A 22,075-nucleotide genomic window follows, 5' to 3' on the forward strand; every position below is an offset into this window, starting at 1 on the left:
TTGTATACATTTCTTGGTTATTTTTCTGTATGGAGAAGTATCATATATCCCTCTATTACCATATATCTCTTGAACCCTTCTAAATGTGTGTTGCAAGTGTTAATTTTTAATTTGAGAGGGAAAACAGAGACCATGAACCATCATGTTTTCTCTCATTTATGAATATTTAAAAGCATACTATAAAAACAAAAGTTCATAATCCCCTTTTACATTTCTCTAACTTGTTTAAGAATGGGTGGTAAACTGGTATTTAGAAAACTTGGTTGGCACCTAAAAATAAAAGGAAGGCATACACTTGTACATCTGGTGTGCAGATGTATGTCGTGTATGTACTGTCAAAATTAAATAAACTAGGCTAGATCAAAGAAGTCTCTCAGTAAAGTAAATACATTCTATTTTCAATTGTGGTGGACAGATGCAACATAGCTCCATACTCCCTGCCTCCTGGTGTTGAAGCCCTTGTGTAATCCTCTCCCACCAAACGTGGGTAGTATCTATGACTTCTGAACAACAGAATACAACAGAAGTGGGAGGATGCACATGATAAAGTGTCCATGTTTCATGATTATATTACACAAGATTGCAGTGTCTATCTTACTGGGGGTTTTCTTTCCCTTTCTGATTTGAGAAAGTAAGCCATCATGTGGGGGAAAACTCACGGCAAGAAATTGAAGGTGACTTTTAGGAGTTGAAGCCAGCAAGAAAGAAACTGATATTTTCATCCTATAAAATAGAGTTTTCCTTGCTTCTGATGAGATCCCAGGGTTGGCCAATACCTGGACAGCAGCCTTGTAAGACTTGAAACAGAGGGAGCAGTTAAAACATGTTGAGATTCCTAACCCACAGACATTCTTAATAAAAGTGTGTTGCTTTAAGCAGTTAAGTTTGTAATAATGTCGTTATGCGGAGGTAGATAATGAGTGCCTCTAGGAATTACCCTTTATTTATTAATCTTTTGAAAACATGTTCTGAGTTGACTATATGGGAATTAGATATTTTTGAATGCCTAATAACAGCCTTGTACTGTGCTAGACATTCTGCATCCTTTATTTTATTTAATTTCCAGGTTTTCTAACTCCTTATTTCAAAAATGCAATATTTTTTCTCTATTTGAGGCAGTGTCAACTGATGCTCATTGAGCTATATTTCTTACCCGTAAAATTTCTTAAATTTAGTCATATTAAAAATAGGAAAGTGCGATGGTGGCTCAGTGGCAGAATTCTTGCCTACCATGCCGAAGACCCAGATTCCATTCCTGGAACCTGCTCATGTAAATTAATAAATAAATAAATACATAAATAAATGCAAGGAGGGTTCTGGAAGACTGCCAAATAGGGAGCTTGAGTTCAGCCCTGCACCCCTCCTGAGCACTATCTCGCCCTCCCTGCTCCCTGCAAGCTGTTGCCAGCACATGAAAGCTGCAGGTGCTTATATTCATACTCAGGCTACACAGCCCCACACCCCAAACTCCACCACCCATAGTGTCTCACAGCCTCACCCCACCTCCAGCTCTGCACATCAGTTTATGGCACACCTAGACCCATGCATGTGTATGGCCCACTCTTAAACAACTAGTGGGTCAACAAAGAAATTGTTAGAGAAATCATTAGCTATATGTAGATGAACAAAAATGAGAATACACCTTATCAGAACTCATGGGTGCAGCAAAGGCTGGGCTGAGAGGGAAATTTATTGCCCTAAATGCCCATTAAAATACCAGAAAGAGCAAAAATCAAGGACTTAACAGCACACTTGGAGGAACTTGAGAAAGAGTGGCAAACCCAAAAGCAAATAGAAGAGAAATAATAAACATTAAAGCGGAGGTAAATGAATGAGAGAACAAAAAACAAAAGCAATAGAAAGAATCAATAAAATCACAAGTTGGTTCTTTGAGAAAATCAATAAAATTGATGGGCCCCTAGCAAGACTGATAAAGAAAACAAGAGAGAGGATGAAAAGAAACAAAATCAGGAATGAGAAGGGTGCATTATCACAGACACTGAATAAATAAAAGACATCATAAGAGGATACTATGAACAACTACATGCCAACAAACTAGACAACTTATATGAAATGGACAAATTTCTGGAAACACACAAATAAACTACACTGACTCAGGAAGAAATAGAATATCTCAACAAACCAATCACAAGAGAAGTGATTCAATCAGTCATCAAAAATCTTACTACAAAGAAAAGCCCAGGCCAGATGACTTCACAGGGGAATTTTATTAAGTATGCTAAAAAGAACTAACCCCAATCCTGCTCAAACTTTTCCAAAAAATTGAGGAAAAAGGAACTCTACCTAACTCATTTTATGAAGCTAATATCATTTAAATAACAAAACCAGCTAAAGATGCTATAAGAAAGGAAAACTACAGGCCAAACTCCCTAATGAACATAGATGCAAAAATTTTCAGTGAAATAACAGCAAATCAAATCCAGCAACACCTTAAAAGAATTGTACACCATGACCAAGTGGGGTTTATACTAGGAATGTAAGGATGGTTCAACACAAGAAACTCAATTAATGTAATACAGCACATTAGCAAATCAAAAAGGAAAAATCACATGATTATCTTGATTGATGCTGAAAAACATTTGACAAAATTCAACACCTTTTTCTCATAAAAACACCAAAGATAGGAATCAAAGGTAACTACCTCAATATGATAAAAGGAATATATGAAAAATTGATAACCAGTATTGTGCTCAACAGAGAGAAACTTAAAGCTTTCCCCTTAAGATAAGTAATGAGACAAAGATGCCCACTGTCACCACTAATATTCAATATTGTGCTAGAGTTCTAGCTAGAACAATCAGGCAGGACAAAGAAATAAAAGCCATCCGAATTGGAAAGGAAGAAGTAAAACTCTCATTATTTGCAGATGATATGATAGTATACTTGGAAGATCCTGAGAAATCTACAGCAAAGTTACTTGAGCTAATAAACAAATTCAGCAAGGTGGCAGGATAAAAATTAATGTGCAAAAATCAGAAATGTTTCTATGCACAAGCAATGACCTAACTGAGGAGTCGGGTAAGGAAAAAATTCCATCCATGAAAGCAAATCAGAAATAAACTTAACTAGGGACATAAAGGACTTGTACACAGAAAACTACATAACATAATGAAAAGAAATCAAAGAAGATCTAAATAGCTTGACAGGCATTCCCTGCTCATGGATAGGAAGGCTAAATATAGTTAAGATGTCAATTCTACCTAAACTGATCTACAGATTCAACACAGTACCAACCAAAACTCCAACAACCTACTTTGAAAACTTGGAAAAAACTGTTTACCAAATTCATCTGGAAGGGAAAGAGACCCTAAATAGCCAAAAACATACTTAAAAAGAAGAATGAAGTAGGAGGATTAACACTCTCTGACTATAAAACCTATTATAAAACCATAATGGTCAAAACAGCATGATACTGGCACAAAGACAGAACCATTGACCAATGGATCTAATTGATAGTACAGAAATAGACTACCAAATCTATGGTCAGCTGATTTTTGACATGGTCCCAAATCCTCTGAGCTGGGACAAAATAGTTGTTTCAATAAATGACCATGGAAGAACTGGATATCAATGACCAAGAGAATGAAAGAGGACCCCTATCTTACATTCTACCTAAAAATTAGCTCAAAGTGTATGAAACACCTAAATGCAAGTACTAGCACCACAAAACTTCTAGAAGAAAATGTAGGGCAACATCTTGAAGCCCTAGTAATAGGAGATAGCTTCCTAAAGTTTACACCCAAAGCACAAGCAACAAAAGAAAAAATAGATAAATGGGAACTCTTCAAAATGAAATGCTTCTGCACCTCAAAAGATTTTGTCAAAAAGGTGAAAAGGCAGCCAACTCAATGGGAGAAAATATTTGGAAATCACATACCAGACAAAGGTCTGATATCCTGTATACACAAAGAATCATACAACTCAACAAGAAAAGAACTAGAACTAACAACCCAATTATAAAATGGGTTAAAGATATGAATAGACATTTTTCTGAAGAGCAAATACAGATGGCTCAAAAAGCACATGAACAGATGCTCATTTTCATTGGCTATAAGGGAAATGCAGATCAACACTACAATGAGATACCACCTCACACTATAAGAATGGCTGCTATTAAACAAACAGGAAACTATAAGTGTTGTAGAGGATGTGGAGAAATTGGGACACTTATGCACTTCTGGTGGGAAGGTATAATGGTGCGGCCACTATGGAAGACAGTTTGACACTTCCTTAAGAAATTAAATATCGAGTTGTCCTATGACCCAGCAAAAGCACTACTTTGTTTTTTTTTGTTTTTTGTTTTTTGTTTTTTTGTAATATATACCCAGAAGAACTGAAAGCAATGACACAAACAGACATTTGTACACCGATGTTCATAGCAACATTATTCACAATTGTCAAAAGATAGAAACAAATCAAATGCTTATCAACAGATGAGTGGATCAACAATGTGGTGTATACATATGATGGAATATTATGCAGCAGTACGATGAAATGCATCTTGAAGCACATGACAAGATGAATGAGCCTTGAGGACATAATGCTCAGTGAAATAGGCCAGACACTAAAGGATAGATAGTGTATTATTCCACCTTTATGAACATCATAAAGGTATAATTAGAGGCTTTTAGTACAGAATTAGGGGACTTAGAGATACATAGAATCTAGGGATGGGTGAATGGTTAGATAATGAGGTTGAACTCCAATGTAAGCAAGTAGATAGGAGTTAAGGTATAAGTAATATTAAAATACTAAAGATGAACAAGATCGAAAGGGGTTGCATAGAAATACATGTCCCATTGATTAACACTAGAAATATAAATTAGCTCTTGAAAGAACTACTTCAAAGCTATGATTCACGTACAAAGAGTGTTTAAGTCCAGGGTACAGGGAGAAAACTGCTATTGCATGCTATGGGCTATGTTCAAAAGGAAAATATCAGCACTACCACAGCAACAGCATAGGTAAATAATGGGGAGAAGAACAAGAGTTAAGAGGAAGTTTAGATTTCCTACTTGGCGATGGTGTGTTTACTGGATTTCTTTCTCTTGGGAACAATGAAATTATTTAAAATTGAGGTTTATGAACTTTGGACACTATACATGATGCCTGATGAATGCAGGTGGCTGAAGGATAAACTGTCTGAGAAGTAGATTGGTGACCAGTGGTGTATACTTTGAATGGAGGTTGTGCTGCTACAAAGAGGAATGAAGTCGTGAGGCATGCGATGATGTGAATGAACATGTGGCACATCTGGGGAGGCAAAATAAGCCAGAAATAAAAGAACAATGGTATGGTCTCCTTTAGAATGTGTATAAGAAAGCAAAGGCCTAGATTGTAAACTTTTAGAGCAGACACATTAAGTCCGGAGTGGTGATTATTATTTCTGGATTTTGAGAGGCTGTTTTATATATATAACCTGATATTTAGAGATGAGAATGAAGACAATCAGGTCGGGGTTAAAAAAATTCAGAACACAAGGGTGAGGAAGGCAGTGTCTATATTTTGGAACCACACATACTCTCTGAGCCCATAGGAAGAAAGGTTGATTTGATCTGGAACTGAAATTTTCTATAGTGCATAATCTAACTCAACGTATCTGCATAGCTCATTTGAACAACTGAAACACAGGAAGCCCAGAATGAGAAAGAGGCCATTTAATCCTGTTAGATTAATGTAATGCCTGGTTACATCCTAGAGTATCTTAAACAGATAATCAAAAAGTATTGGCAAAGTCCCTTGAAGGAGGGGAGTAAAAAATTATTAAACCTTACCATCAGGGAATCGCTTCATACTGTGTCAAACTTTAGGGACACCCAAATCAATATTCCATGCCCTTGATCCTGAGGCTTACTCTTGTGAAGTTTATGTAGGTAGAAGAGAAGCTTAAACTACCTATAAGTATGCCTAAGAGTTACTTCTGGAGGACCTCTTCTGTTGTTCAGATGTGGCCTCACTCTCTTTAAGCCCAACTCTGCAAGTGAAATCACTTCCCTCTCCCCTTCGTGGAACATGACATCCAGGGGTGAAAACTGGGATGTGAGAGATGACTCTTATGGATGAATCTGGCCCTGGCACCATGGGATCAACAATTTCCTCCTTACCAAAAGGGGGTAAAGAAGTGTAACTAATAAAGTATCAGTGACAGAGAGAGTTCAAATAGAGTCGAAAGGCTACTCTGGAGGTTGCTCTTATGCAAACATCAGTTAGACATTGCTACCTATCATAACCTGCCAACCCCCAACCAGGACCATTGCAGCCAATATTTTAGAGAACACCTAGGGCAATATATAAGATTCCACAAGAGTCATGCACTAGAGTAATTTTCCAGAAACCTACAACCTCCAGATGGTTCCCTGGACCAGACAAGCCCTGAAACCTGGAGGCAGTCTCTCCAGAACATCAGATAGTTCCATCTCCCAACCCCATATTAGTAACAGACCCTCCAAACATGAAAAAGTTGGAATGGCCTTAGACCAAACACCCCTAAAGAGAGGAATGGAAAGATCAAAGGTGATGGTGGAGTTTTACAGAAAAGGTAGGATTGACAAAGAAAAGTTTATGAATGCTGAATCATTAAATTGATATCTCTTTTAGCCTCCAGTATCTTAGAGCAACTAGAAATAAAAACCTAAAATTGTGGAATTGTAACCCATGTCAAACTCTGAAATATGTTCTACAACTAATTGTGGTGTTGTGCTTTGAAATTTATTGCTTTGTTGTATACATGTTGTTTTTAACACACACACACAAAGAAAAAAATCTATAGTGATGATAAAATAAATTAAAGCATTCTAGCTTACTATATTCTGGAGCAGCTAGAGGGAAAAATGGGAGAATATCGTATGGTAGCCCAGGACAAATTCTGGGATCTTCCTGTTACTACTTGTTGAAGAGTGCTTTGAAAACTATTGCTTTTTTTTTCTTTGTTTTGTATATATGTTATACCATGCAATAAAAAAGTTTTTTAAAAAATAAAGGCATGGTTCTAAAGTTTGGAGATAATTTACACATATATAGTATATTTATTATAGACCTATGATTATTAATAGACATAACTTAGACTAATGGGAGAAAGCATGGATATTGATAACTCAAAACCCAAGTCAATACTTAATTTAGGCACATTTTACATAAGAATAAGGATAGTTTCAATCCCAATTATTTTGGATGAATTTAAAATGGCATTTTAATCATCATTTTAGCTCTACATTTCTTGAGTTTGAGTCATTCGGATCTAAAACATTGGCAAACAATAATAATTTACTCTACGACACATCTTCAATATTGAAAAGGAAACCATTCAAGAGAGGAAGAAATATCCACCATTATAATGCTATCACATAGGTAATAAAACACTTCAGTATGAATAAATGTACAGGACATTTATAGTTTTGGGAACTTGGTATCAATTTCTCATTCTTTGATGGCAGCATCAGAATTTGTTCAGGGAAATTATCTCTTCCCTATTGCTTGAAAACTTTCAGTTAAATGATATATTTCTAGTAAAATTTAATTCTGGGTCTAAGCTTGAGTATAAAAACCAGGAAACAAGTGAGAACAATTACAGTGTCTCCTGAGTAACTTTGACTCTCGAGTGAAGTCATAAAAGGAAAGAAAATAGATTGATGCTGATTCACCCAAAAGGATAGGCTAGGTAAGTAACTATTAGTTTCTGCTACTTGAAAACCCAGAGCTGCTATTGTTGCCTTTTCTGAGTCTAGTTTTTTATGTTATATGATTTTGTAGGATATCCCATATTTTTCCAATAAATTTCTGATTTATTTATATAAATATATATATGGTTATGTATTATTTCAAATATATATGAAATAAATAGAAATAATTATCAAAATAGATACCATGTGGGGTCACAGTGGCTCAGCAGATAGAGTGCTTGCCTGCCATGCTGGAGACCTGGGTTCAATTCCTGGTGCCTGCCCACGCAAAAAAAAAAAAAAATAGATACTATGTGGGTGGTGCGATGGTGGCTCAGCAGCAGAATTTTTGCCTGCTATGCTGGAAACCTTTAATTGTAAGATTAAATCAGATTATCCAGTCAAAGGATCTAGCATTGTGCCCAAAGTAGAAGAGTATTCAAAAATTTTAGCTATATAAATCATCAGTTTTAAGAAATTAATCTTGCATTTTGGAGAAAGATAGAAAAAAAAGGAAATGATTTAATAATAAAGATAAGCTATAATTATAGGGTTTTGTATGTCCCCAAGTTTCAGGTTTCAGTCAGCTACTATACTCCAGGTCACGCAGACATTTCCCTTTAAGTCTACAGTTTCGTAGAAGACCTGAAGTCCTGAACATTATTAGGAAGATAATTACAGCAGGCTGGCTGAGAGGAGTCTGGGTGTGGAATGACAGAAATAGATGATCAACACCTTGATTCTTTTATTTAGCTCTGTCATCAGAGTTGCAAGGAAAGTTTTTATCTTATGAGATAAAAACAATGTAGGCATCATTTTCATTGCATCCTTTTAATAAAATCATACCAGAGGTGAGGAGTAATGTGTGAGGAAAACAAAAATGTGACCAAGATTGATAACTGTAATCGAATCACAGTTTCACTACTGAGATACGGAAATAACACACAAACACATCGTTCCCCCAGGAGGCCAAAAGGTTGTCAGTCTTTTATTGATAGAATTTTCTAATTCCTTTAGCACAATGACACCGCTTGGAGATCACGAACTAATTGCTAATTAGTTGAGATGAGTCTTCAAATACGACTTAAATTCTGTCACAGATGGTAAGGCAGTAGAGAATAAAAGGTTTTACATCTATGGCAGCCAATAATGAGTAATATGTTAGGGAGATGGCCAAAGAGGACTTTTAAGTAGCACTTTTAAATGGCTTAAAGACACCCATTTGCAGTTTTCTATGGAAAGGATTTGTGAAGTCAGAAGGTAAAATCTACTGAAAATGTGTCATTTACCATAGGGTAAATCATTATTTAGAATTGCCAATAGATATCTAGAATATCAGAACTAGTTGTGGTAAGATTGGTCCAACTTTCAAAAGATGGGTCCATGGATATACAAAGTGAAGAGAAATGGAATATTAGATAACAGCTCTAAAGAGGAAATGCTGGATGGAATAGCCAGATTTAGAAGCATCTGGCCAGGATGATTCCTAATATCTTAACATTTTGATAGATTCAAAATCAACCAATCATTTTTAAAATAATAGCAATATTAGTAGGATCATAGTCATATTTTTCTTATTCGGTGCCAGATATAATTCTGGTCTTTACATGCTTACTCATTTAAGCCTCACAATCATCCTAAGATGGTAACTAATATTATTACACCCATTTTCAAATGAGGAAATTGAGGTTCAGAGAAGTTAAATGACTTGTTTTTAAGTTCACATCTCTAGAAAATAGAAGAACCAAGATTCTTATAAAGCCAGTCAGGTTTGAAAGCCTATGCAGTTAATAAATATTCTGTCCTTCATGCTTTTTAAGGGCTTGGAAGATTTTTAAGTTTCTATAACCTTTCTAAGTGCTTAAAAATATTTGAGACCTGGCAGGGGTGGGGTGGAGGCTGATGTCAAAATACAAAGAACAAAACAAAGCAAACAACCTTGGAAATGGAAAATGATGAATCCTGTATTTCAGATTTACAAAATATAGCAGTAATCCCAGAGCTTATAAAAGTTTTAAAATGCATTGTTTTTCATAAAGGTTGACGTGAATTTGGCAAGGCTCAACTTTACCAATCCCTGCCATGCAGAAAAAGAGCCTTTTAATTAGACTATCTTATTTTGTTATCACCTCAGGGCCACATTACCTTCTCCTTTAGCAGCCCCTTCCATTCCTGACCATGATTTCCCTTCATAATGTTGGCACAACGATCACCTTCTCAAGCTCTGAAAAGTTTCTATTTACCAACCCCTGCCATGCAGAAAAAGAGCCTTTTAATTAGACTATCTTATTTTGTTATCACCTCAGGGCCACATTACCTTCTCCTTTAGCAGCCCCTTCCATTCCTGACCATGACTTCCCTTCATAATGTTGGCACAATGATCACCTTCTCAAGCTCCGAACAGTTTCTATTTTCATACCTAACAATTAACTTGTCATTACTGTTTCCATCCTAGACTTGATTTCAGAATTTGTTATGATGGTTAGCCAGAGAAATCTCATAGTCAGTCCTGGCATCATTTTTCAGGTGTGCTCCTTTCTTCCAGGAAAAAATTTAAAAACAAAATGTTATCCACCTGTTAAATAAGCCTCCATCTGGTCCTAGTGTTGTTCTACACTAACCTGAGGTGATACAAAAACATTTTCAAGCATCTGTTTCCACTGTCATCAGTAGCTCTTCATTCCCCATCAGAAATGTCAGCCACTCCACATTTCAGTCTTCATATTTCAGTATGTAGGTTGTCTTGTATCATGGGATTCATCCTGAAAGAGTCATTAGATTAAGGATTCCCTACTCAAAACAGCATTCTCATTATGCCTTGATTGAGAGGAAATCTTAGGGAGGTGTTTGGGTATCTCTACAACCCAGATGAGCAGGAAATATATAAAGTATTGTAATAGTTATCTATTGCTACATTATAGATTGCCCCAGAATGTAGTGGCTTAAAAAATATCTCACATTTGCTACGTGTGAAGAATCCAGGAATACCTTAGGTAGGTCCTTTGGGCCTGGGATTCTCATAAGGCTGCATTCATGTCAAAGCCCACTGGCATGGCTTCACTTTCTAACTCTGTAGCCTGGTTACTGTTAGGTTTCCATTCTTCTGAGCTCTTGGACTAAAGCTTCAGTTCTCCACAAGCTGACGGCCAGAGGCCTCCCTCATTTCCTTGTGAGGGACTCATGTGAGCCTCTCCACATAGCATCTCAAAACATGGCAGCTAATTTTTTGAGAGAAAATAAGTGAGAGGACAGAGAAAATGCTAGCTGGAGAGAGAGAAGGAGGGCCAGCAAGAAGAAAATCAAAGGCTTTTGTAACCTAATTATGGAAATAACATTAAATCAGTTTAAAAAATTATTGAGGTGAAACTCACATAACATAAAATTAACCATTTTAAAATGAAAAGTGCATTGATATTTAGCACAGTCACAATATTGTGCAATACCACATCCATCTAGTGCCAAAGCATTTTTATTACCCCAAAAATAAGTCCCTTAACCATAAAGCAGTTACTTTCCATTCTATCTTCCACCAAGCCCTTGGCAACTACCTATCTGCTCTGTGTCTGTACGGATTTGGATAATTTGGATACTTCATACAAATGGAATCATGTAACATATGACTGTATCAGTCAAGCTTCTCCAGGAAAACAGAATTGATAATCTATATACATATATATATTTGTTAATAATAAACATACATATATATAATTGATATATATATGTCAAGAATCCATATGTATATGTAATGCAAGCATTATGAGATTTATTGTAGGAATTGGCTCAAGTAATTCCTTGACTTGTGGGGATTGGCAAGTTCTAATTCTGTAGGATAGGTTACAAGCTGGGAACTCCAGTGAAGATTTTAATGAATTCTCCAGGAGAAAATAGTTGGCTGCAGTAGAGATAGAAATTCCTTTGATTTCTGAAGGCATTGGTTCTCTCTTTAAGGCCTTCAACTGAATGGGAGAGAAATCTTTCATAACTGAAGGCAATTTTCTTTCTTGATTACAGATGTGATCAGCCATAGATGCTGATTATTTAAATCCATCATATCCTGACAGTAACTATCAGGCCAGTGCTTGCTTGACCAAACAATTGGACACCATAACTTTACCAAGTTGACACATGAACTTAGCCATCACAGTCTATCCCTTGTCAAGTTGCCATCCATATACTTTTACTTAACCCATATTTAACCCTTAAATGAAAATAGTAATACTCATATTTTCACTTCATATAATTCAAGAATCCTACACGTAATCAGAAATACACTATTTTTCCCAGAAGAGGATGAAAATCTTTGGGTAATATTCACTCTTAAACTCGATATCTTAAATACTATGACTTAAAGTTAATACAACTTTTTAATATTTTTGGGGAAAAAGATAGGAAAGAAAACAAAGATATTTGCTTTAAATATATGTGCTGGTTTGAAGTTATTATGTACCCCAGAAAAGCCATAACCTTTAATCCTCATTTAATATTGCTAGATGGGATCTTTTTTATTGTTTCCATGGAGACGTGACCTATCCAATTGAAGGTGACAACATTGGATGAAATGGTTTCCAAGGAGATGTGTGTCTATCCATTCAAGGTAGAGTTGCATACTGGAGCCCTTTTAAGAGGGACTCATTTTGGGAAAAGCTCAAAGCCCAAACAGACAGAGATCTTTTAAGATGCAAAAGGAGAACACCGTATAAAATGAGAAGTCAGGAGAGAAAGCTAACAGACATTGCCACGTGCCTTTCCAGCTGACAGAGGTGTGCTGCATTCATCGTCCTTTCTTGAGTCAAGGTATCTATTCCTGGATGGCTTATTTAGTTTGGACATTTTCATGGCCTTAGAACTGCAAACTTGCAACTTAATAAATTCCCTTTTTAAAAGTCATTCCATTTCTGACATATTGTGCTCTTGCAGCTTTAACAAACTAAAACAATATGTGCAAACATATTTGTGAAAAAAAAACAGGGAAGAACTATAGTCCTCTTTTCTGTAACCAGTAATGTGGTTGTAGCTTGTATTTATAACTTCTTCTTCCACTACCCACTTCAATTCTCTTTACCCTCAGCAAGTAACATGTTTCTTTGCCTGGTGAATGATCCTAACCTTCATTTCTGAAGTTTCTGAACCAGTAATAATCCTGCCTGGATTGGGTTATTGCAGTTTTCCATCGATTTTAATCCAAGAGTATGGTAGTACTAAGAGGCACTCGAAGGGATCTCCTTTGAGATGTATTCCAGCCATATTCCTTTTTTACCTCCATTGCAAAGTTGTAATCCTATTTACCCTTAATAGTCAGAATCAGTCACCTCAGCCAATATAGTAATTCTCTTCTTTTCTTGTCCATTCAGGGGCATGAGTGCCCAGAGTGGCCAGGTGGCAGTCAACTTTTAGCTCAGGAGAATCATTGTTGTATCACTCCTGGTGGAAGCACTTTTGGAACTAAAACCTGTAGGCTGGCAGAGCTTAAGGTTGTGAGGACAGGAAGCAACATTTTTCTAGTGGATCACTAGGGGTGATAATGAGTGGTGCCACTTCCATTTCCACCTCTTTCTTTCAGGACTCGTGAAAGCTGTCTGCAGAAAAAAAGATCACCACATATTAGATGTAGATTTAGAGGACATGCATATGATATGTAGACTATTGCTCCAGCTTTACAAGGTATTTCCACAGAGTTGGTACCATAATTGATTCTTCCAAAGGTCATTCCACTATTCTGTCAATCCAGCTAAATCAGGATGATGGGGAACATGGTAAAGGCAGTGAATTTCATGAGCATATGCCAATTTTGCACTTCATTTGCTATGACGTGGGTTTTTAATCAGAATAAACTCTGTGTTCAATCCCATGATGATGGATAAGGCATTAAATAAGTACACAGATGGTAGTTTTGGCAGAAACATGGCATGGAAGGAAGACAAATCCATATCTTCAGTATGTGTCAGAAACCTCATCCTTAACATTCTGTTTTTCAAGAGCCTTTCTCAATAACAGATCAGTATTAGTCATTGTGGTGGATTGAAGCTGTATGTGCCCAGAAAAGTACGTTCTTAAAGTTAATACATTCCTGTGGGTGAAGATCCACTGTAGTAGAATATTTTGATGAGGTTACTTAAGGTAAGGTATAACTAGCCTCCTTCAGGGTGGGTCTTAATTTTATTACAGGATTCCTTTATAAGGAATGAAATTCAGACGAAGAAAGAAAGTCAAGGAAGCAAGAAGCTGGAAGCAAGAAATCCTGGAAGAGAAGAGAAAGACAAGCAGTTCCTGTTGCATACCTTACAATGTGACACAGGAGTCCAGGATTGCCAGCAGCTTGTCTTCAGGAAGAAAGCATTGTCTTGATGTCTTGATGTGAACATTTTCACAGCCTCAAAACTGCAAGCTTGTAAGCTAAATTTGATAAATTCCCATTGTTAAGAACCAACTCATTTTTTGATATCTTCTTTGAGCTGCTTAGCAAACTAACACAATCATGGTTCTCCAGGGAAACAGAACTGAACAGGAGTATGTATGTGTGTGGGTGTGCACATATATGATGTATATAATATGTATATAATGAGATTTACTAAGGGTGTTAGTGCTTATGTGCCTGTGGGGATTGTCAAATCCTAATTCCATAGGGCAGGCTGCAAGCTGGGAACACAGATGACCATTTCAATGAATTCCCCAGGAAGAGCTGGCTGGTTGTGGTAGGGATAGATATTTCACTTTTTTACTGCTGAAATCATCAGTTTTCTTGTTAGGGCTTTCAACTGATTGGACGAGACTTCTCTCATTGTTGAAAGCAATCTCCTTTGTTTATTGCAGATGTAATCAACCGTAGATGCAATTGACTTACTGATGATTTAAATCAATGGAATATCCTGACAGTAACTATCAGGCCAGTATTTGCTTGACCAAACTACTGGACCATAACTTAGCCAAGTTGATGAACTTAACCACCACATTTACCTTTTGTGTCTGGCATCTTTTAGTTGGCATAATGTTTTTGAAGTTCATCCACATTGTAGCACATTTCAGTCCTTCATTGCTTTTAATGTTGAATAATATTCCATTGCATATATATATGTACAATCACATTTTTATCCATTCATCTAATCATGGACTTTTAGGGTTTTTCCCACATTTTGGCTATTGTAATATGCTGCTATGAACATATTTACATCAATTTATCTGAATAACTGTCTTCAATTCTTCAGGGTATAAAGAATTTCAACTCAGAGTGAAATTGCTGGGTCACATTATAATTCTGTATTTAACTTTATGAGGAACGGCTTATCTGTTCTCTACAGTGGTGGAATCATTGTATATTTCCACCAGCAATATGTGAAGGTCCTAATTTCTCCACAATCTTGCCAACATTTTCTTTCTCTATTTATTTATTTATTTATTTAGTTAGTTAGTTAGTTAGTTAGTTAGTTAGTTAGTTAGTTAGTTAGTTAGTTAATATAGCCATAATAGAGTGTATGAAGTGGTATCCCTTTGTGGTTTTGGTCTTCATTTTCTAATGACTAGTGATGTTGAACATTTCTTCATGTGATTGTTGGAGAATTTTATATCTTCCTTTGATAAATGTCTATTCAATTCGTTTGGTTGCTTTTTGATTGGGCTTTGCTGTTAGCTTACAAGTTCTTTATATATTTCTCATACATAAGTTCTTTATATAGAGAGTTCTTTATATATTCTGGATACTAGACCATTATCGAACATATTATTTTCAAATATTTTCTCTCAGTCTATGTTTTTTTGTGTGTGTGTTAGTTAGGGTTCTCAAGGGAAATAAAACTGAAGAAGAAATTTATAAAGTTGTCTCACTCAATGGTGGAAGTGGAAGAATCCAAAATTCATACGGCAGGCTGTGAAGCTGGTGGCTCCGATAAAGGGTCTTGACAAATTCCACAGAAGAGGCTCATTGGCTGAAGAAGCAATGAAAGAGTCTCTCTTCCTCTTTAAAAGCCTTCAAGTGATTGAATTATCTCATTGTGGAAAACATGCCTTAGTTGATGGCAGATGCAATCAGCTGACTGATGACTTAATTCACTAGCCTTCCAGTTTATCAACCAGCCAGGACATATCCTTGCAGCAACGGTCAGGCCAGTGCTTGCCTGACCAGACAACTGAACATAATTATTTGGCCAAATTGACACCAGAACCTCACAATCACATTTCTCTTTTCACTTCCTTTATAATGTCCTTGATAATTAAAATTTTTAATTTTGATGAAATCCAATTTATCTATTTTGTTTGTTTGTTTTTCTTTATGCTTTTGGTATCATATGTAAGAATCCATTGCCAAATTCAAGGTCCTGAAGATTTACTCCTGTATTTTCTTGTAGAATTTTAATGGTTTTAACTTTTATATTTTTGTTTTTGATCCATTTTGAGTTAATTTTTGTAATTGTTGGAGTTTTCTATGTGGCTATCCATTTGTTTCAACACTTTTTGATGAAGAGACAATCATTTCTTCATTGAATGGTCTAAACATCCTTGATGAAAATCAGTCAGTCATAAATGTATGATTTCATTTCTGGACCTATAATTCCATTCCATTGACCTATATGTCTATACTTATGCCAGTACCACACTGCTTTAATTACTGTATCTTTATAGCAAGTTTTGAATTCAGGAAGTATGAACCTTCCAACTTTGCTCTTCTTTTTCAGTATTGTTTAGCTATCTTAGCCCTGTGTGATTTCAAAATCATATTTTCCTTCTGCATGAAAAGACATTTGGGGCAGCACAACAGTAGCTTAGTGGCAGAATTCTTGCCTGCCATGCCAGAAACCTGGGTTCAAGTCCCAGAGCCTGCCCACGTAAAAAAAAAAAAAAAAGGCATTTGGAATTTTGGCAAAGATTGTACTGAATCTGTAGGTCACTTTGTATAATATTGCCATCTTAGCAATATTGTCTTCCAATTAATGAACATGAGCTGCCTTCCCATTTATTTAGGTCTTTAATTTCAGCAATTGTTTATAGCTTTTTAGTGTACAAGTTCTTCACTTTCCTGGTTAAATTTATTTCTAAGTATTTTGTTTTATTAAATGCCATTGTAAATGAAATTGTTTACTTAATTTTATTTTCGGATTGTTCATTGCTAGTATATAGAAATCCAACAGATTTTTTAATGTTTTAGCCTCCATTTTATCTCTCCCTTCTTTAGTTTCTCTAATATTTTCCCAGAGAGAGCAATAGGGTAGGGTATGGTTGGAGGGGGCAGGTATGGACTATGTAAACTCAGGAGTTTGTAAAGATCAAAGTCCTTAACTGTAGTGCTCTTTTCCTCCTCTTGTTTCAGGGTGATGTCTCTTACCCAGCCAGATGTTTCTTTCCCTTTACAGCTTAAGACTGTAGCTGAAGTAACTGGCAAACTTGTCTCCTTAGACTTAGATAAAATATAGCAGCACCACTTTCCTAATTCTACTTGAGCTCAAATTTCTGCTTATATCAACTATTTAACCCTGATCCAATCAAGTCATTCTGCAAGTCTGTACATTGTCACCTGACCCTGAATATGGAAACACTTCCACATTTGCTTTGCTAGCTGTGTGCCAGCTGGTCCTGGGCAGCCAATGAGAATGGATACAATGGATCTGCCCCTTTCCTCAATTAGCTTCACTTATATACTAAACTCCTCCTTAATTAAGCAAAAACCCAGAAAAGAGAGAGGCAAGACAAACTTATGATACTTTTTAAAATTTCCTTCATTTTCATCTCCACATTTCTCTCAGGAATTAAAGAAGGAAATTGAGGAAGAAATAATTTCTTCATCTCTCTCTCTGTTTGGATTTCCCTATATGACTTTATTTCACACAGTCTGTTATTTTGATATTTAATGGGGAAAAGAAGAAATTTAAGCAATCCTTTCTTAATAAAAAAAAGTGAACTAGACCTCATGCCAGTACCACTTTCACAATGGCTTAGACTTAAGAGTAAGGGCTAAAATTATAAAAATTTCAAAGGAAACACGGGTGTGAATTCTCATGACCATGGGTTAGGTAGATAATTTAGATATGATAGCAAAAGCACAAGCAACAAAAGAGAATATTGATCAGTTATACTTATCAAAATTTAAACTTTTGTACTTCAAAATGTACACTTAGGAAAGTAGAAAAAAAAAACAAGCTTCAAAATAAGAGAAAATACTTGCACAATATGTATGATAAATGTCTTTCTTCCAGAAAATAAAGAATTCATTCAACTCATATATAAGTAGACAAATAACCCAATATAAAACTGAAAAAAAGATTTGGAATGAATTTTTTACCAAAGAAGATACAAAAATAGACAGTAATCATATGAAAGATTCCCAACACCACCAGACACCAGGGAAATGCAAAGAGAGATCACAATAAGATATCACCTCACACACAAAAGAACAGCTATGATTAAAAAGACAGACAATTCACTTCCTGGATCATGCACCCCCACCACCACCCTGCCCCTTCCTCCCCAAAAGACAACTAGATGTATTGATGAAGACGTAGAGAAAATGGAGCCCTCATATATTGATGGTGAAAGTGTAAAATGGTGTAACCATTTTGGAAAATATTTTGGCAGTTGCTTTGGTTTGCTAAAGCTTCCAGAATGCAAAATACCAAAAATGAATCAGTTTTTACAACAAGGATTCATTAATACAGATTTATAGCTCTTAGGGCATGAAAATGCCTAAAGCATCAATAGGATCATACCTGGACTTTGAAGACAGGCTGCTTCTGGGACACCCCGGTCACACGGGAAGGCACATGCCTGGCGTCTGCTGGTCCTTCTCTCCCAGGTTTCATTGCTTTCAGCTTGGTGGCTTCAGTGGATTCCTCTCTGTCTTCTGTGAGTCGTTTTTTAGCTTCTCTGGAGCTTTTCTCTAAATTCCTTTGTGTGTTTTATCTTCTTGTAAGAGCATTAAGACCCACTTTGAATGAGGTGGGTCACATTTCAATTGAAATAACCTAATCAAAAGGTCCCGACTACAATAACTCTATACCCACAGGATGGAATGGGGTATATACAGCCTCCAAACTACCATGGCAATATCTTAAAAAGTTAAACATAAATTTATCATATGACCCAAAATTCTACTCGAGAGAAATGAAAATGCATGGCCATACAAAGACTTGTATATGAATATTGCAGCATTATTCATCATTGCCAAAAAGTATAAAAAAACAAAATACTCATCAATGGCTGAATAAATAAGCAAAATATGGTATATAATACAAAAGAATACCATTCATTAATAAAGAGGAAAGTCATTTTCCTACATTGCTGAAAGAGTAGTGAAGTTCCGAAATATTATGCTAATTGAAAGAAGCCAGAAACAAAAGAGCACATATTATATTAATCTATTTACATGAAATATTTAGAAAAAGTGAATCTATAGAAACAGAAAATAGTTTAGTAGTTACTGAAGATGGAGTGGAGTTGGGTAGTGACTCCAAATGGGCAGGATTGATCTTTGTAGAGTAAGAGATAGGTTCTAAAATTAGATCATGGTGATCATTTAATTGTATAACCAAAACAAGTGAATTTTATGGCATATTAGTTACACTTCAAAAAAGTATTATAAAAATGGATTTATAGCTATTACCTTACTGCAAAATACCACTTTGATTATTTAAACATTAAAATTACCTACTTCTTTCTTTTTGCAATAAACCCAACTGCTCTAGTTTGCTAGTTGCCTGAATGCAATATACCAGAAACTGAATGGCTTTTAAAAAAGAGAATTTAATAAATTGCTAGTTTACGGTTCTAAGGCTGAGAAAATGTCCCAGTTAAAGCAAATCTATAGATATGTCCAATCAAAGGCATCCAGGGAACGATACCTTGGTTCAAGAAGGCCAATGAAGTTCAGGGTCTCTCAAGTGGAAGGGCACATGGTGAACACAGCGTCATCTGCTAGCTACCTCTCCTGGCTTCCTGTTTCAGAAACCTCCCTGGGAGGTATTTTCCTTCTTCATCTCCAAAGGTTGCTGACTGGTGGATTCTGCTTCTCGTGACTATGTCGTTCTGCTCTGCTCTCTCTGAATCTCTCGTTCCCCAAAATGTTTCCTCTTTTATAGGACTTCAGAAACTAATCAAGCCCACCTAATCCACCTTAACAACCACTCTTGATTAAATCACATCTCCAGGGAGATGATCTGATTACAGTTTCAATCATACAGTACTGAATTGGGATTAGAAGAAATGGCTACATTTAGAAAACGGGATTAGGATTAAAACATGGCTTTTCTAGGGTCCATACACCCTTTCAAACCAGCACACCAACCCTTCCCTAAGCTGTTTTCCCACCAAGCACATGGAAGCCTCATCAGGACATATGCAAGAGGCCCATGCGAGGAAAGACAAATATGAAGCACATAATTTTCAAAAATGTGTTCCTCATATAGCAATATGAGAAGTAATTTTGAAAATGTGTTTTACTGTATCAGCATCACTGCCTACAGAGATATTATTTTCTTTTACTTTTTTCTCCTAAAAAGAGAAAATCAAATCAGGTAGGATTAAACTGATTAAAACCAGCATAAAGTAGATGGAGGAATTCTGATTTCATTTTTAAAGTTAGCACAGTAAGTTTAAGCACGCACAAAATGTTCAAAGATTGCTTTATTCAAAGTAAAAATTTTTTACCTTGAGCTCTAAAGACTTCCTATTTGAGTATTTTTGATAGAGAAGACTAAGATGATAACAGTAGCATGCTGTTCTAGATATCTTATTGTGCAGGCAAAATGATATAAAGTACAATCCTCATTCTGTCATGAATCTCAGGAATGATCGGTGATAATAACATGCCCATGATTGTGTTCCCAACAAATATCACACAGATTTTCCTATAACTCTTCTATTGTTTTACATGTCTCAAAATATCATTTATACTCATCATCACTTCAAAAGATTAATTGTGAAACTCACACTGTATCTGCTGGACACATCTAGCAGCTATCTCCCAGCCCTTGCTACACCATTCCCTTTCTCTTGTATGTGGATGTTTTGAAATGTTTCCATTCCACAGCCCTGGAGAGATGCTAGGTCTAATGAAGTGGCCTTACCAGACCTTAAACCTAAACTGGGAACATGCACTTCCAGCTGTGGATCAGGGCAGAAACTCTCAAGTGGCAGGGAAAGGAATCCCCGCCACTCTCAACTTTGGGCAGTGCAGATTTGTTTCTCCTCTCCCTATGAAATAAGATACTCAGATCTCCTGTCCACTAATGCTGACCCAATCAATTGGCCTCTCAAGGAAACTGGCCATCATAGGATCTCCCACTGCTCTTTGGGATCCTTTGTGTTGTGTAAGAATTCATATGCTGAAAATCTTTGTGGTGCCTGAGCCCAAGTTCCCATAACACACCATGTAGCAACTTGTTCCACAATATCTTATTAATAATTTAGAATGAGTCACATATATTACTATATCATAAAGTGATTCTTTGCAATGTTTTTTAACATGGGCAGGCACTAGGAATCGAACCTGGGTCTCCGGCATGGCAGGAGAGAATTCTGCCACTGAGAACCATCACACCTCCCTTTTTTTTTTTAATTCTTTACTGTTTTACAACTGGATTTCAATATGATTTGCTTCTTTTGTTATTCAAAATATTTTATTCTGTGCATTTAAAAGCATTATTCTCAGGAAGGATAGTTAGACTTCACGAGACTGCTAAAGGTGTCTATAGTACAAGAAAAAATATAGAATATAGAGTATATAAGTATGACAAGATAGTGTTCTTGATAAGGACTAAGGAAAATTTTTCTTTGATAAGCACTAATTGGGATAATGATTTAAATACAGAGTATGTCTAAAGAAGTAGAAACCTAAAGACAGAAGGCATATCTGATTTGCAGAACAGCAAGGAAACTGTGCAGTTTTAAATAAGACAGTGACAGAAATAAAAGGTCATTTGAATAGGTGATAGGTTAGATGGGACTGGAACATAAAGTGATTGAAAGGAGAAAATTGGTTACATCACAGAAAAGGGCAAATGCCTGTTTGGGTTTATTTTTAGTTTAGACATCAATTCTGTTTCTACACAAAGCTTGGTTTATTGATGTGGTGGTATTACTTATTTATGAAGAATAGATATTTTGGACTGCTGTCAAAGAAAGTTGAAATTAAAAGATTAAAGTACTCTGAAAAGCCAGGAACTTATTCAAAAAATTTGAGATGAAAAATGTTCCTAACCATGCATTCTTTAGGCAGTCAATATTTTAGTCTCTCTAAGCTTTGCTTTTATGGGTCTAAATTCTTGCCGTGGGAATTATAGTATAACTAATTTAATTACCAATAGAACACATGGAACCAAATAGCTAATTATTTTACTTCAAATGCTTGAATACTACTTAACCCTTAGTGATTACTTTGAAAAGATTTCTCAGGATGTCATTAATTTTATTTCTTT

The sequence above is a fragment of the Tamandua tetradactyla genome, chromosome 24 (assembly GCF_023851605.1).
Source record: "Tamandua tetradactyla isolate mTamTet1 chromosome 24, mTamTet1.pri, whole genome shotgun sequence".
In the NCBI taxonomy this organism is placed as follows: domain Eukaryota; kingdom Metazoa; phylum Chordata; class Mammalia; order Pilosa; family Myrmecophagidae; genus Tamandua; species Tamandua tetradactyla.